The sequence below is a fragment of the Tachypleus tridentatus genome, chromosome 12, assembly GCF_004210375.1.
Source record: "Tachypleus tridentatus isolate NWPU-2018 chromosome 12, ASM421037v1, whole genome shotgun sequence".
NCBI classification, from domain to species: Eukaryota; Metazoa; Arthropoda; class Merostomata; order Xiphosura; family Limulidae; genus Tachypleus; species Tachypleus tridentatus.
Genome location: NC_134836.1, coordinates 22,727,721 through 22,744,092, shown reverse-complemented (window position 1 = coordinate 22,744,092; position 16,372 = coordinate 22,727,721). Strand labels below are relative to the sequence as shown.

At 34.2% G+C, this 16,372-nt stretch overlaps 1 protein-coding gene across 4 annotated transcripts in view; it reads right to left on the bottom strand.

Moving 5' to 3' along the window:
* The window catches only part of LOC143235166 (CUGBP Elav-like family member 2), a 115,457-nt gene that overhangs the window by 97,850 nt on the left and 1,235 nt on the right, over nt 1–16,372 (bottom strand). The gene's annotated exons all lie outside the window — the stretch shown is intronic.

The window sequence follows — 16,372 nt, the reverse complement described above, 5'->3', positions numbered from 1 at the left end:
TTACATTATATAATTATATTGTATAGTTACATTATATAGTTATATTGTATAGTTACATTATATAGTTATATTGTATAGTTACATTATATAATTATATTGTATAGTTGCATTATATAGTTACATTATAGTTGTATTATTAACACGACAGTGAAAAGACAACAAAATAAAATTAATAATTATAAGTTATGTAGCATGTTTAATGTATCTTGGGTACAGTTGAAGTTGTATTAATATGAAGTCACAAAAATCAATGAGCAAATATAAAGAAAGTTCTTTCGATATATGTTTATATTATAAAAACTACAAACAGTTCTAATAACTAGTCTCTAGTTTTCATTCGTTTAACTTGCTTTGGTTTATTCTACATCTAAATGTATCCTTACAACATAATATAATTATTACAATCGTGAAATATTTTGAGCGTTTCTTTTCTTCTAAATTCAATGTTTTTTTTCTAACAAAATAAAACAGTCATCAACGTACATGTACGTGCTGGTCGCAACGTCGTTTTCAAACAAGAAACTTGACAGACGAAGGACTTATGATGGCTTAACAGGAAGGTTAAGGACATTAAATGAGCTGTAACAAGTATTGCATCAATTATGGCTGTTTGTTATTTGGTTGTGTTTGTTTCTTTATTTTCACTCATAGCTACACCAGGGCTATCTGTTCTAGCTGTTCATAATTAATATTGTAAGACTAGAGGGAAGGCAGTTAGTCATCACCACCCACTACCAATTCTTGGGCTACTCTTCTACCAACGAATAGTGGGATTGGCCGTTACATTATAACGCTCCCATGGCTGAAAGGGCGAGAATGTTTGGTGCGATTTGAACTCGCGACCCTCAGATTACGAGTCGAACACCCTAACCACCTGGCCATGCCGGACCACTTCATTTATGTACTACTGGCTGACGTATCTGTTCATCGCACTGGAAAGATAAAGGGTTACTCAGATGTATATTAAACCTACAAAAAAGTAATGGTTTCGAGTTACATTATTATTTCAGAAGGACGTTTCGATCATCCTGAGTAGGTCTTTAAGGGGTCTGCTGTAAGGTTCTTCTATGTTGGTTTTTTTGTATGTACGATAATTATTGCCAGAGCGCGCAATCATGAGCTGAAATGAAGCAAAAATGTACACATAAAAATAAAGTTAAAAATTGCTTCGCTTTAAATAACAAAACAAGATAAAGCTTTACGGATAAGAAGATAAACCGAATTTTCTTCATCATTGGTTTCTTAAATTTCTAATGACATCCTATCCTAAATTTAACTCATGACACAAAAATTGTCAGGTTCTATTGTAGCATCACCCTTTGACAATTCATAGTAGTGTTCTACACCATTTATCAGTAGAGGAGAGTCACCTGGTGGTTGATTTGTTATAATCTTTTGTAAATGATACGGCAAATTAACGTTCATATTTAAGAATCTTATTTTTGAGGCAAACATTTTTTTAAATCTGAGAACAGATACTAAAACCAATCTAACTCATGAACACATTTACCAAATTATGTATATATTTTTTCTTGTATTACACATGATGCTGCCCTACGTTAAATTACACTATAGTTATAGGATCCTTCGAAAAATTAAAACTCCGAAAAGTGGCAACTTTACTAAAAAATCGTAAAACTCTTTCATCTTTAAAATCGTACACTGAATTATTTTTTTAAAAATAAATCTCAGTCATGTAATCAATAATTAGAAAAATTCGACTGATAGAATACATATATATATATATATATATATATATATATATTTGAAAATCTAACGGAAGCATCAAAATTAGAATGTATATGTATATATATATGTATGTGTTATAAAATTTTGGTTTGCAATAAACATATACTTTCACACACTACTTCCGATTCTGCATCAAATTATCTGGAAGAGGTTGTACTGAATTATTTCGACGGTTTACGGTGTCAATCTAACACTCTGTTCTTAAAATACGTAAAAATGCTAAACTTCACAAATGTGTTTTTTTAATCAAAAATAAACGTGCTATATAAATATAAACAAGTATAAAGGTGAAATACAGATCTGAGATTTATAGTGTTTGAAAATAAGTAGCGATATCCAAAAGTGGGTCAGATAAAAAAATCAAAACGGAAACAATGTTAGTACTGTTATTAAATAACATAATATTTTTGTTGAAATGCGTGTAAATACATAAATAAGACTTATAGAAGTTCCAGAAAAAAGGTTATTTTAATATCTCACACGATTGGTGTACTAGAGTTAACACTAAAACTATCAGTGTTTTTGGCAGAGCCATTTATCAAGAAGTGTGCATTTTAAAACGTTAGAAGCTTCAATACAATTCCTGGTTTTAACTACGTCTCTCTATTTTGCAACTTTGTGTCTTATTTGTTTTCGAATAATTAATAAAAATGTTATCGACTTCTAATTAAATTAGGGACGGCTAGCGCAGATAACCCTCGTGTAGCTTTGCGCGAAATTCAAAACAAACAAAATGAACAAGTTATTGTGTTCCATTATTGTAACCTTTCAATAGTCCACTTTAGTTATGATAATCATTAAAATAAATGGTTTCACTTTAGTTTAACCGGTTACCGTGTCTTGCTTACTTTAACGTTTATTTTATTTCAGCAGTGATATTCATTGAATGACAGTTTCATTTTAATTGAACTAGTTGTCTAATTGAGAGCTCTGCCTGAAAAGTGGCTGGATACACAATATCCCAAAACCATTATTTACCAAAACCTTTTTACTAGAGTTTGGGCCAGGTGGCTTGGACGCTCGACTCGTAATCTGAAGATTCCGCGTTCGATACCCCTTCGCATAAAACATGTTCACCTTTTCAACTGTGGGAGCATTATAAGTGAGGTAAATCCCACTATTCGTTGGTAAAAGAGTAACCCAAGAGTTGGTGATAGGTGATGACTAGCTGTCTTCACTCTGGTCTTGCACTGCTAAATTCGGAACGACGGCTATCGCAAATAGCCCTCGTGTAGCTTTGCTCGAAATTCAAACAGTACTAGATATTTTATCTCTATAAAACTTACATCAACGTTTTTTTAACTTTTAACCAACTACTTCGTGAAACTAATTTGTATAGTCCAAATATTTCATTATAAAAACATTAATATTTCAAAAATAGGAAATCTGTTCCTTATTGGAAAATGAATTATGTCGAGTCTCTCTGAAACACTGCAGCAAAAATTAAATCTACAGTTACGTTTACTTCACAGACGTACTTTCGTTATCTAAATTAACTGACGCTCACAAAGGCGAGAAATCTATTAGAGAATGAAACTGACAAACCGTCTAATACAAAGATCCAACTTAAGCTCTTCTATGCTCTTATCGACAATATACTGTACAATGACTAATTCCTTTAACGAATGCATAAAATACGTCAATCTAAATAGGTTTGCAGTTTATCAGTTCTCCAAGGAGACCTTAGCCACCTCTCCTTTCTCTTATAACCAACCTGCCATGGGGTTGTGATGTATTTTATATTCAAACAAGCTTCAGTGTATATCATTTGATTCTTTCTGTCGTCGCATTGCAAGAATCCACCTCTTGCTGTGTGTAATATTCTTAAGCATTCCCATAATCCTCTCTTCTATATAACCACTGAGATGCTCACAGTTAATTAACTTCTTAAACTTACAGAAGCCTTAAAATATGAGATAAAAAAAGGAAGCCAATACTAAACAATGATTTATAATGTGTTTGTTTTTTGGAATTTCGCGCAAAGCTATTCGAATGGCTGAAAGAGTGAGCGTGTTTGGTGCGACGGGGATTCGAACCCATTAACCCATCTGCCCATACCGGTCCTCTATAATGTGAGAATAATTCTGCAATCGTAATTTTTTGCATACTTTCGGACATAAATTTTTCAAAGAGAAATTTTATTAAAATGGGTTAATTTATGCACGTACACATACATACTCGTACATATATATATATATATATATATACACACTTTATAACTACTCTCATGCATCAGTGCGTGACAAAACTGGTGACAAACCAAAATATATGGCTACTATCTTGCAAAGAAGCTTGACGAAACTGATTACAAATCAAAATATATATAGTGGCACTTCGCGACAAAACTGTTAGTGAGCCAAGCTACGTTAGATAATATTCTACAAGGCTGTATGAGATAGCTAGCAGCGAACTAAGGTATACAACTGCTGCTGTATAACATTACATTGCCAAACTGGTTGGGAATTAAAATATATTGGTGCCATCGTGAAAGGCTACACGGCAAAAATGGTATACATTTTAATTCAATGATACGTTTCTTTTCCCTCACTTGTAACAAAACAAAGCACAAGAGAGTAGCCGAGTGTGAGATAAATAAACTAGAAGTCTCGGCCAATTAATAAACGTTGTTTTGTATTTACATATATGCAAGTTTTATAACCGAACTACTTTAACAATCATGCAGATTCATTTATAATTCCCTTGTTGATTAAAGACGTTAATATTGAAAATTAAAAAAGTATTTCTTGTATTCTAAATATGAGCATGAAACTACTAGGGCCTGGCATGGCCTGGAGGGTAGGGCGTTAGACTCGAAACTTGCGGGTCGTGGGTTCGAATCTCCGTCACCGAATATGCTTGCCCCTTTCAGCCGTGAGGACACTGTTATGTTACGGTCAATGCCACTATTCGTTGGTAAAAGAACAGGCCAAGAGTTGACGATGAGTGATGTAGACCAGATGCCTTCCCTCTTGTCTATCACTGCTAAAGTTTGGACGGCTAGCGCATATATTCCTCGAGAAGTTTTGCGCAAAATTCAAAAATCAAACAGACAAAACTATCAGATCTATGAAGCCAGATCTATGGAAAGTTAACCTCACGACTTACATATATATATATATATATATATATATATATATATAGGGTACATAACGTTTTTACATGCGTGTAACTCATTAGGAACTTACATATATGTAATTATGTATACCCTCTGATCTTATGTTTATTTATATTTAATACCAGATTACCTTTAAGAATAATAACAAACAATTATGTCGTAAAAAGATAAGCTTTTGTCACTTACTGAATATCGTGCCCATCATTTCAGATGTGGATGAATGAAATGTGATAATTTCAAACAGAGTTCGACACCAGAACATCAAAATAGTAGTGAACATCAATCGTCCAGAAAATTATTTCTCTCACGTTGCAATAAAAAATTAAAAATAAATATAAGCACCAAACAGGTTCACTGTAAAATAATTTCAGAAAATAGTAGTCTCTCAATAAGGGACTGTGACTTCTATAATGATTGGTTCGCGTCCCTTTGAAACAAATCCCCACATGATTACGTAGACTTTCTAATTGGTGGCAAATATATATATATAATTTAAAGAATATTTACGTACTAATAATAAAGATTCGTATTTTAGCAAAGACATTTAATTATTAACTACTAACCCGAGGGAAGTTAACAGTATCCAATCACTTACTGTTACTCTTATAACATACCAAAAACTTAATGTGTTGAAAACCTTTTGAATGAATTGAATGAATTCGAACCAAACTCGAAACTTTTTAAATTCTGAACTCCACTACTGAGCCAACCCTAAACCTATAGAAAGCGTTCTAACTCTACAAATGTCCAACTGAATTAAATTTGTTACGAAAGTAGGCTAGCCCCTTTACTATTGTTTCATGTAACTGCTACTCGCGTTTCCAACTTCTTTACGACGTGTTTTTGTGTGACAATTTTAGGCGATATTTTGGGTGTTTTGGGGTTTTTTTCCCAAGCATTCTTTGTGTAATTCTGAATAGATTATTACATGCTTTGAATTGTAGATATACAGGCAGAAAATGTAGTGAACTTCCTACTATTTGGAACAGGTTGTTAAGCCTAATTTAGTGAGTTCATTACTTGTTTATTATTTGAAATATGGATAATGTTAAATAAATTCCTGGTTTTCCTGCTCGTACAGGAATTTTTTTTCACCTGAGATTTTTTTCATAAATGAGCAAAATTAATAGGGGGAATAAAATTTGGAAGATCTTTAAAAGTCAGTATCTTTAAAGTAACAACTGATAATTAAATGTTACTTATTTCAACGAGTATGGCGCTCTTTAACTGAAACTTACAGTAGCTATCGCATTAATGCGCTAAGATTGGCCCAGTTTCGAACAGTATGTTTGAGAGTTCATGTTTCGTGTTCTTTTCTTACCAATACACGTTCCACACCTTGAAATCATGGTTTCACTACAAAGGCACTAGTCAAATTTCACTCTTTATTCGGATAAAAGCAGCCCAATAGTTGGCGGAGTGTACTGTTTACTAGCTGCTTTCCCTTTAGCCTATCAGTTCAAAATTATGGATGGCTGTGTTCCAATAGTTCGAGTATAACGCAGTTAGTATTCACAGTAGCTTAAGGACATTTTCGAAAAAGAACTTTCTAAATCTAACTTTTCAACTAATGTTTACTGTATAATATCTTCAAAACTAGTAGACATAATATTTAGACAAAAATAAACAAAGTAGGTTTATGTTTAAGCAAGTTATATTCTGCTCTTTCTCTAACGTTAATATTTTTTATTTATTCTGGATATATTTTAAAAAGACAAAATTGACTTATCTTTTTCTGAATTGGTAGCTGGGTTATATGAGGACATTGATCGAATGTGTAAAATGTTTTGTGGAATAAATTCATAGTTATACAAAATAGGTATAAATATATAATGTAGTAAAACGACTGGTTACAAGTAAAACACTGGATTGGCTGGAAAATATTGTAAGCAATGAAACTAAAGAAAACTCCTATAAATTTATGAATTATTAATTTACTATTAAAAGCTTAGAATCAAAAACTTAAAAGATTACAGAACATAAAGAAATCTGGATTAACAGAAAATTACCATTTCAAAAAAAAACGTACGTGAAAGAAGTTGGTTGAAAATGTAAAAATTAACAATAACTATTACTCTCTATTACTTTAAATATGAAATGTTAGAATGACTATTAGTCTCTATTACTTTAAATATAAAATGTTAGAATGAAAGTTGGGCTTTTAAAAGACGATAAAGCAAGGCTCGTATCTAATTAATTAAATGAGGCTCTTTTGTTAAATTTAACTATTTTTCGTCAATTATTCTAATAGAGATTTAAGATTTTTTTTCTGAACAGCTGTTAGATGGAAACAATACTGACTAACATGATTACATTAATTCTAAGTTGTTGTTTTTTTTTAAAAGAAGCATTTAGATGTTTAAAACGTCAAGTTTCCCGAGCAAGATAACATTTTTTCAGGGGTTTTAGAAGTGGTTAAGAATTTGATATATGAACCACTTGCTACCTTTTTTTGCAAGTCCTTGAATAGTGGGAAGGTACCACAGGATTAAAAGTTAGCTAATGTAACTCCTCTTTTCAAGGAAAGTGATAAAATCTGTCCTAGTAATTACAGACCCACTAGTCTTACATCAGTGTCGGGAAAAGTTTTGGAAAGTCTGACAATAAAAGCTTTGCAAAATCAATTAAAGAAGTTTAGAATTTCACTGGATAGTCAAATTGATTTAACAAAGGGAAAATCTTGTCTTACTAACCTTTTGACATTCTTTGTAAAGGTACTGCTTATGTAGATTAGGGTAAGTATGTAGATTTGGTGCATCTGGACTTTCAGGAAGAATCTGACAAGGTGACACACAAAAGTCTTGTAAAAAGCTATATCTCTGTAGGTGTGGATAGCAAACTGGATAAAAGAGTGGCTGAATAGAAGAAATCAAAGGGTTGTTATAAATGGATTTCAGTCATACTGGGTTAATGTTACAAGTGGAATACCTCATGGCTCAGTCTTAGGACATTTGCTCTTTTTGATTTATATCAATGATATACATGAAGGAATAATTAATAAATTAATTAACTATGCTAATGATATTAAGGCATTTGGTGTTGCTGGCTGTAAAGAGAAAGCTGGTGCTTTAGAAAAGGATTTAGATTATTTATTGTGTTGGACAAATAAATGGCAGATGGGTTTTAAGTATAATTTTGATAATAATAACCTTAACAGTGTCATGAAAGAACAGGATATTGGTATAATGGTTGATCAGTTTCTAAAGCCATTCAAGTAGAGTGCTGTTGCTAGTGGTAGAGGGAAAATGATCTTAAGTTGTCATTCTAAAATACTTAAGCCAAGTTTGGCGTATTGTGTTTAATCTTTGATTCTTTACCTTGGGAAGGACATTGAACTGTTCAGAGAAGGGCTATTAATGTCTTGTATAGAAAGATTGCCACATGAGGACAGGTTAAGATTTTGCAACTGTTTCCTTTTGAGAAAAGAGGAGTTAGTGTGGGATCTGAGTGAGACGAATAAGATTGTTAAAGAAACTGATGGTGCCGATACATTATCTGTTTTCGTAATTAACAGTTAGAATTATAGACTAGGGCACATAAATACAACATTTTGTATGGTAGAAGTCATCTTCAGATAAGACAGGTTTATTTTTCTAATAGCTTATTTCGGCCTTTGGGTTGCTTTCAGATGTGGTGAAAGTTGTAAACTTAAGGGAGTTTAAGGAAAAGCTTGATAAATATTTGAATGATAAAATATGGATTTGAATTTTTATATATAGTTTAGTGGATGAAACAGCCTAGATCGAGAAAGGGTCCCTTTTTGTACTTAAATGTTATATTATGGCCATTTTGTACGATTACCTTTGCATTTGGATTTAGGACTAACCTAAATATTCTAACATGGCTTAACCTCGTGATTTATTGGTTTGGTTTGTCTAAAACTTAGATTAGAGGGAAAACAACTCGTCATCGCTACCCACCGCCATTTCTTGGGCTACTCTATTATAAATGAGTTGTGGGATTGACCATCACATTATAACCTCCCACGGCTAAAAGAACGATCATGTTTGGTGGAACTGGGATTCAGACTAGCGACCCTCAGATTGCGAGTCGAGTGCCCTAACCACTTGGTCATGCGGGACCCCATTATTTATTATTGAAATTATAACTAAAAATATCGATAGCAGTGGATGTACCTGACTGATTAATCAATGCATTCTAATAATTATATGTTTGTTAAAATTCAGTTGAATGGACGGTAACAGCCTGCTGTAAAAGAACGACGTTTCGAAAATTTTCCGTCTTTAGTTTCCAGGTGAAATGCTTTCGAAACGTCGTTTTCTAGAGTTATGTTTCTACATCAGGCAATTTTCATCCTGGATACTCTACCTAAACAATCTATCAAAGAATTATGTGTTTGTATACGACTTTACATACACAAGGTTTAAATGGTAAATTATAGTAGCTGTGTTAATCGACGATTAGTTTTTAGTTCTGATCTCTGTAGGTGGCGTTCTTGTACCGGTAATGTATACACGTGTGTGTTACACTACAAGATGTAATTACAGGTCAAATATTATAAATACGAGATTTTGTTAAAGCATTATTTTACCCAAGATTGTTAACATCGCTAAACAAGTTTCAAATTAAAAAAGGGAAAGATCTTGTTGTAAAAAAATCAATAGTTATCAAAGAAAATCATTACTGTATAATGTATAATTTAACTTACAATTATTCATAATTAGGACGTTTATCATACTCTGTTTACATATGAGTAATTGCTGAAGGACGAAAGGAGTTCAGTCTTATAATGTTACATTTAATAGCATGATGGGCAAAATCTCGTATTTGTATGTAATCAAAACAGTTAATGAACATTCGTTATGTAACCATCAGAGCAGAACCACAACACGGCTTATCAGGTCTCCATAATGAATCTTATTTAATAGATATACACAAACTCGGAAAGAGGGATCTTCAAATTTTGTTCTGTGGCAATGCGTACATACTCGCACAACACACACATATATATATAATTTTACTTAGATATGTAACTTGTTTTCTGATTCACAAGTTCTACGAAGCATTTAAAGGATAAGTTAAAATCAGGATATTTTTAAGTTTGCACATCAAAACCATTGTATAACATAATGCTACTTACCTCTTACGCTCATTTCTTACGCAAACCTAGTATCTTATGATTCAGCATATGACAAAAGATGTGAATAATAAGTCACTCAACCCAAGCTCGTAAATAAACATTTGGTATAGGTGGTTCACCATCTTTTTACTGCATGAGATTCCACTTCGAAATAAAGTACGTTTGCCAAAAACACACATCAAGAACAGATTGGCATTAATGTCACGTGATTAAAATATTAATGTTGTGGAGGTTCTAAGGTATCGCCACAAAGTCGCCTAACAGCTGTTTCTAGGCCATCTTTACTTCCGAGAATCACTTAACATGCTCGAAATATCACCAAAACATTTCTCACATGTTGGATAACGAACGTTAGGATAGCTCAGTCTGGTGAGTGTCTTCTAATTCTGTGTTGACCAGTTTAGTATGGTGATGATTGGCTTTATCATCAAGTTAGGAATAATTTCCCATCAATGGAAACACAAATGGTCTTGTACGTCTTTGGTCTGTACGCACTTACAAATATTCAAGAAAAGGTGTCGTTATGGAAAAAATACCTATCGTACCTCATATCTGTCGTACATTGACAACATTAATTTTAGGGTTAACATTAATTTAAAATTTGTTTGAGATCGTTGATGTCCAAGGACTGCCTCACAAGGGTTGCCATGCTGTCCATCGAAATTAATGTTGCAGAAAGGTGAAATTTCAGAAGCGAGATGAATAACTGGTAACTTAAGCTACTAAAATGCAAAATGTTAGCAGTTTAGCAGCTGCATAAAAGTGCGTGAAATACAAAAATACATATTTATAAGTAGGTACCAAACGTATGTACTGAAATTGACGTATAATTAAATACCTTTTACAAAGCGAAGAATCTGCTAGTGCGAGCCATGTTGTTCCTACGATGTTTATCATTAATAGTAACGTTTTATAACATTAGAGGTCAGTTTGTTCAATAAAACTCATTTCTGTCCATATGATAGCTCCGTAGCCGCTAAATGTATCATGCTCCTGTAAGAAAACGGGCTAATATTTGGTTTTAGATTCTTTTCAAAAGAATATACCCCGTGAATTGGCTGCTAAATGAAGTGCAAATCATCTGTAAAATAAGTATGCATTGTTCATAGGTTTACTGAACTCGTGAATTTTCTGTATTGTTTTGAGAAGAAAATAACACATTGGGTATCTCGTACGTATAGTCTTTTCCTAATTGTTAGTGCGATCATGCAGCTTCTAAGTTTTGCTGATCACATTATGTCCAACCTTGGAACAGGAATGCTAAGACTGAAGCGAACCAAAATCCATATCTAAAAGATAAAGGTTATTCTACAAGAACAGGCTCAGATCTCTGAAACTGTTTTCTTTTGAAAAACAAAACTGGACGGGAGACGATTGAGATGTTTAAAATTGACAAGAGAACGTATAGTGTTGATTCATGATCTGTTTTCGTACTTAATGGTGAAAATAACAGGACTAGGATACATAATCATACAGTTTGGCAGGGCAGGAGTTATCTTCCGCTAAGGCAGCTTTATTTTTGTAACAGGGTAGTTGTTTCATTGGAATGGGTTGCCTCCAGTTGTGGTGGATGCAGTTAGTGTAAGTAAGCTAAAGGGAAGACTTGATAAATACTTGGAGGATAAATTCTGGATCTTAGTGTGTTATGTTTAACCTAAAGTTTAGTTTGGTGGATAAGACAGCCTACGTGGACCACTAGGTTCATAGTTGTTTTATATATACATGAATATACAAACACGCACACATGCAACGTAAACGATCGTATGTTTTTGTTATGGATGACAATCTGTCTTGTCCAAATGTCTTTGTAATTGTGCTATTAGTTTATATTCTGTTTAAAACACTTTGAAATACGTACAGCAACATCTCGCCATGAATAATCGATTTCTCACTCACCCGACGGCGAACCAAAAGAATGGCACATTGCGACACACTTTTAAGGTGCAGTCATGATTCATGAACAACTTAGAGCACGTTTTTCTCTGTGGTTCACGTTTGGTTTGAGAGAATTACGCGTTCGAAGCTAATACGGTTTGATAATGCTACACCCAAGAGAGTTAAGGCTAAAATGTAAGGGAAAAAAATCACAGGTATTCTCCAAAGTCATATAGCAGCTTTTGAGACGTTTTACAAAAAATAAAAGCACGAAAGTGTTTGAACAAGTGACTTTACTCGCATAAAGAAATTTACAGATTTTACTGAAGTGTATTGTGAAATTTCGCACAATAATTTTGTGAGGTTTAACAGGAAGAAATACCCTTAAATATTCGATTTTAAAATATTTCATGCGCTAAATGCGATGTGATCAACCGCTAATTTATATAAATTAAATGCTTAAATACGTCATTAATTCCATTACAAAAATTCACATTATCCCCTTACTCACGTAAAGAACTGTCCCTGGGTTTGATTCATTATATATATTCTAACTATTTAACAATATATGACTTGGGTAACAAATATAAATGCTTAATTAGTTTTTCTGTCGTGTTATTTACGAAAAATATAGGTTTAAAGTTTGATTTTCGGAAAATTTAACTTAGCGTAGCGTGTTCTGTGTGGTATAAGATGGAAGATACCGCCCCTTTAAATAAAAGAAAATATTTCCAGCTAATCAGCAAACATCTGCCATATTTGTTTCACTGAATGGTGTTAAGAAAGACAACTTAAACCTTGTGTAGAGAGTTGTCAGTTTCAAGATGATTTTTGTTTGAAAAAGAAAAAAATGTGAATCAGTTTTAGAGCCAAGAATCTGTAAAATGCATTTTGGTAGTCACCGTTAAGATACCCAATTGATATAAACTTTCTAAGACAAGCGGATGATCGAAATGTTAAAAGTAGAACTAGCTGTGTAAGATTTAGATAAAGTTCGATTACTCTTGAGAACTCAAGATTATCCGTTTCAACAGGATATGTTTATAAGTTATTATTGAACCATTAGCTTAGAAGTAAAAATATTCGACAAAACAGCTTCATGGGCATATTTTTGGTTGCTCTTGGAATTACCAATAAAACAATTTCACGGAATCTCAGCGATGCTGGAATTTTATCATGCTCACGTTCAAAAGTTACTTATTTAGTTAGATTGTTATTAAGAACTAAGCTTCACAACAGGCTACTTCTGCTGTGTCTAGCGCGAGTATCGAAACTAGATTTTTTGTGTTAAAAGCCCTTAGAATTATCTGTGACGCACAAAGAATCCCAAAGAAAATTATTTTAAGAACTCCTTCTAATGCTACCGATGTCAAGGCAATGATCATAAGTACTTGTCGGGAGGGGCATTTATGTGCAGTATACAAAGAAAGACGCACACAAAGACGCCAACTCTTAGTGTTTATCGTAATTAACAGGGTTGAGTTGTAGAAAGCTGCGTCGTATAATAAATGGTTTCGAGCAAAGCGGTGGTTTCGATTGAAGTTAATATTTCAGATGAGCAAATTGCAAACTGTGACAAAGGGATATTAAGAACAATATGTCCACGCTACGCTTTTACTGAATTTAAAAGAATTTAGTCTATATGGAATAGATATATTTGGCAAGCTTGTCTGAGTGACAAATCTGTAAGAAACGGATTTAATCTTTTTTGGTATTGCAAAATGAGAATGCGCGTGAAGAGAATTTCAAAACAGTTTAATGAAAAAAACGTAAGAAGGTTCAAAGGAAACAGGACCGCGAGGTTTTAAATAACAATTTCCAAGGAGTAACATTATTAGAAAACTTCATGCGAGTATCACAAAACTACGCTGGAACAAACAAATCAGTAAGTGGTATCTTGTTTGTTTGTTTTGAATTTCGCACAAAGTTATTCGAGGGCTATCTGTGCTAGCCGTCCCTAATTTAGCAGTGTAAGACTAGAGGGAAGGCAGCTAGTCATCACCACCCACCGCCAACTCTTGGGCTACTCTTTTACCAACGAATAGTGGGATTGACCGTAACTTTATAATGCCCCCACGGCTGAAAGGGCGAGCATGTTTGGCGCAAAGGGGATGCGAACCCGCGACCCTCAGATTACGAGTCGAACGCCTTAACACGCTTGGCCATGCCGGGCCTAAGTAAGTAGTATCGTAAAAATGTAAGCCTCGAATTTTACTTCTTGGGACAAAGTACACACTCAAAGAAAAAAGGTATGAATAGTAAATGATTTCACCAGACAACAAATATCCTGTTGTTAACAAGGTCAGAATTTACACCCTGCATACTCGTAATTGGTATGAAAAGATGTAAACTCATCAACAGAATAGAAAGTCATGTAAATGACTCATGAAAAATTTAAGAAAAGAACTGATAAAAGAAATACTTAACATTAAGCTAATATTATAATAATACAAAGTTATCATAATTCCTATAGAAAATGCTAACTATTCAAAACTTGTACTTTGAAGTATGGGTTTTTAATAATGTTACTATTTAGTATTTCATAATTTTATTGTGGGTGCGAAATCACATTTCTTTAAGGGGGTATAAATGTTATACATCTTTGGCTTCTGTCATTAAAAGGGTGAAATAACACCTTTCCTGGTTCAAGGTTTGTTGCTTCTTAATATATGTATAATGATAGGAGGACACATCGTGTTTCAGACCTTACCGTCACAAAGAGCTACTGTTATAGTCACGTGAAAAGCACATCTTTACTCAGCGTGTATCTAATTCATTGTTTAACCCTAGCTTACTGTAAATTGTTTGTTTGTTTTGGAATTTCGCACAAAGCTACTCGAGAGCTATCTGTGCTAGCCGTCCCTAATTTAGCAGTGTAAGACCAGAGGGAAGGCAGCTAGTCATCACCACCCACCGCCAACTCTTGGGCTACTCTTTTACCAACGAATAGTGGGATTGACTGTCACGTTATTTTTCTCCCCTGCTGAAAGGACGAGCATTTTGGTGCGACGGGGATTCGAACCCGCGACCCTCGGATTGCGAGTCAAGTGCCTTAACCACCTGGCCATACCTGGCCCAAACAGAGTGAATGAGCTATAGCAAACAGGCTTACTAAAAATCATTTATCACATATTCTTACTAATATTGTTGAGTCTGGCATACGAAAACTTGATTTCACGTTTGGACTTTTCCTTATATTACAGAGTGCAGGCATCTAAAATATTTATACGACCTTCGGATTACGAGTCGCACGCCTTACGCGCTTGGCCATGCCAGGCCAAGCTTACTATAACATTACCCGGATAGGAATACGTTTAACCCTTGGTGTTTAATACCACTAAATGGATTATAATCTGTTGACCCTTAGTATTTACCATACCACTACACGTATGGGAATTTGTTTAATCCTTGGTGCTTACCATACAACTACACGGGTTTAAATGTGTTTTACCCTTGGTGCTTAATATATCACTACACGGATTGGAATGTGTTTAACCTTTACTAGTCTACCATAACACTGCCTAGTTCGGGATGTGTTCAGCAGTTAGTCCTTACCACATCCTAAACCGGATAAGAATTTTCAAGTTTTCACATATTTTTAAGAACTGTGTTAAACTTCGTGTAGTTCCTAAAATCTGACGTATGAGTTAGTTTAAAATTGTTATGCCATTTTGGTCCGTTAATCACAGACTAAAATCTGAACTCTTTCTTAGTTTATTAAGGGCATAAACAAGAAACGTTTTCAAGCATATACATTTATCAATTGAAGTCAATTAACCCATTACTGCAACTGCTATCTGTGCTCTGCCCACCACAGGTATCGAAACCCGGTTTATAGCAATATAAGTTTGCAGACATACCACTGTGACACTGAGGGGGAGTACTGCAGCTGTCATGTATACGGATCGCAGTTTTTAATTTCGTGCACTGCGGCCATGTCATTATTTCGTTGGCATCATGAGGGTTACTGACGAGAAACGATAAAAAGCATTCTCTATCTGTTCGGTAACAATGCTTGGGTGGATAGAAAGTGCCTCAACACTCATAGGTACGTCTTACCAGTTCACGCGGGAAATTTAAAAGTGAAATCCCACATACGGCATAGCAGCAGTGTACGGAATAAAAAATCACGACATAAGTGACAAACAGACTGTTTGTTTGTTTTTGAACATGCGCTAACCGTCCCTAATTTAGCAGTGTAAGACTAGAGGAAAGACAGCTAGTCCTCACCATCCACCGCCAACCATTGGGCTACTCTACCAACGAATAGTAAGATTGACTGTCACGTTATTTTTTTCCACTGCTGAAAGGGCAAGCATTTTGGTGCGATGGGGATTCGAACCCGCGACCCTCGGATTGCGAGTCAAGTGCCTTAACCACCTGGCCATACCTGGCCCAAACAGATTGAATGAGCTATAGCAAACAGGCTTACTAAAAATCATTTATCACATATTCTTACTAATATTGTTGAGTCTGGCATACGAAAACTTGATTTCACGTTTGGACTTTTCCTTATATTACAGAGTGTAGCC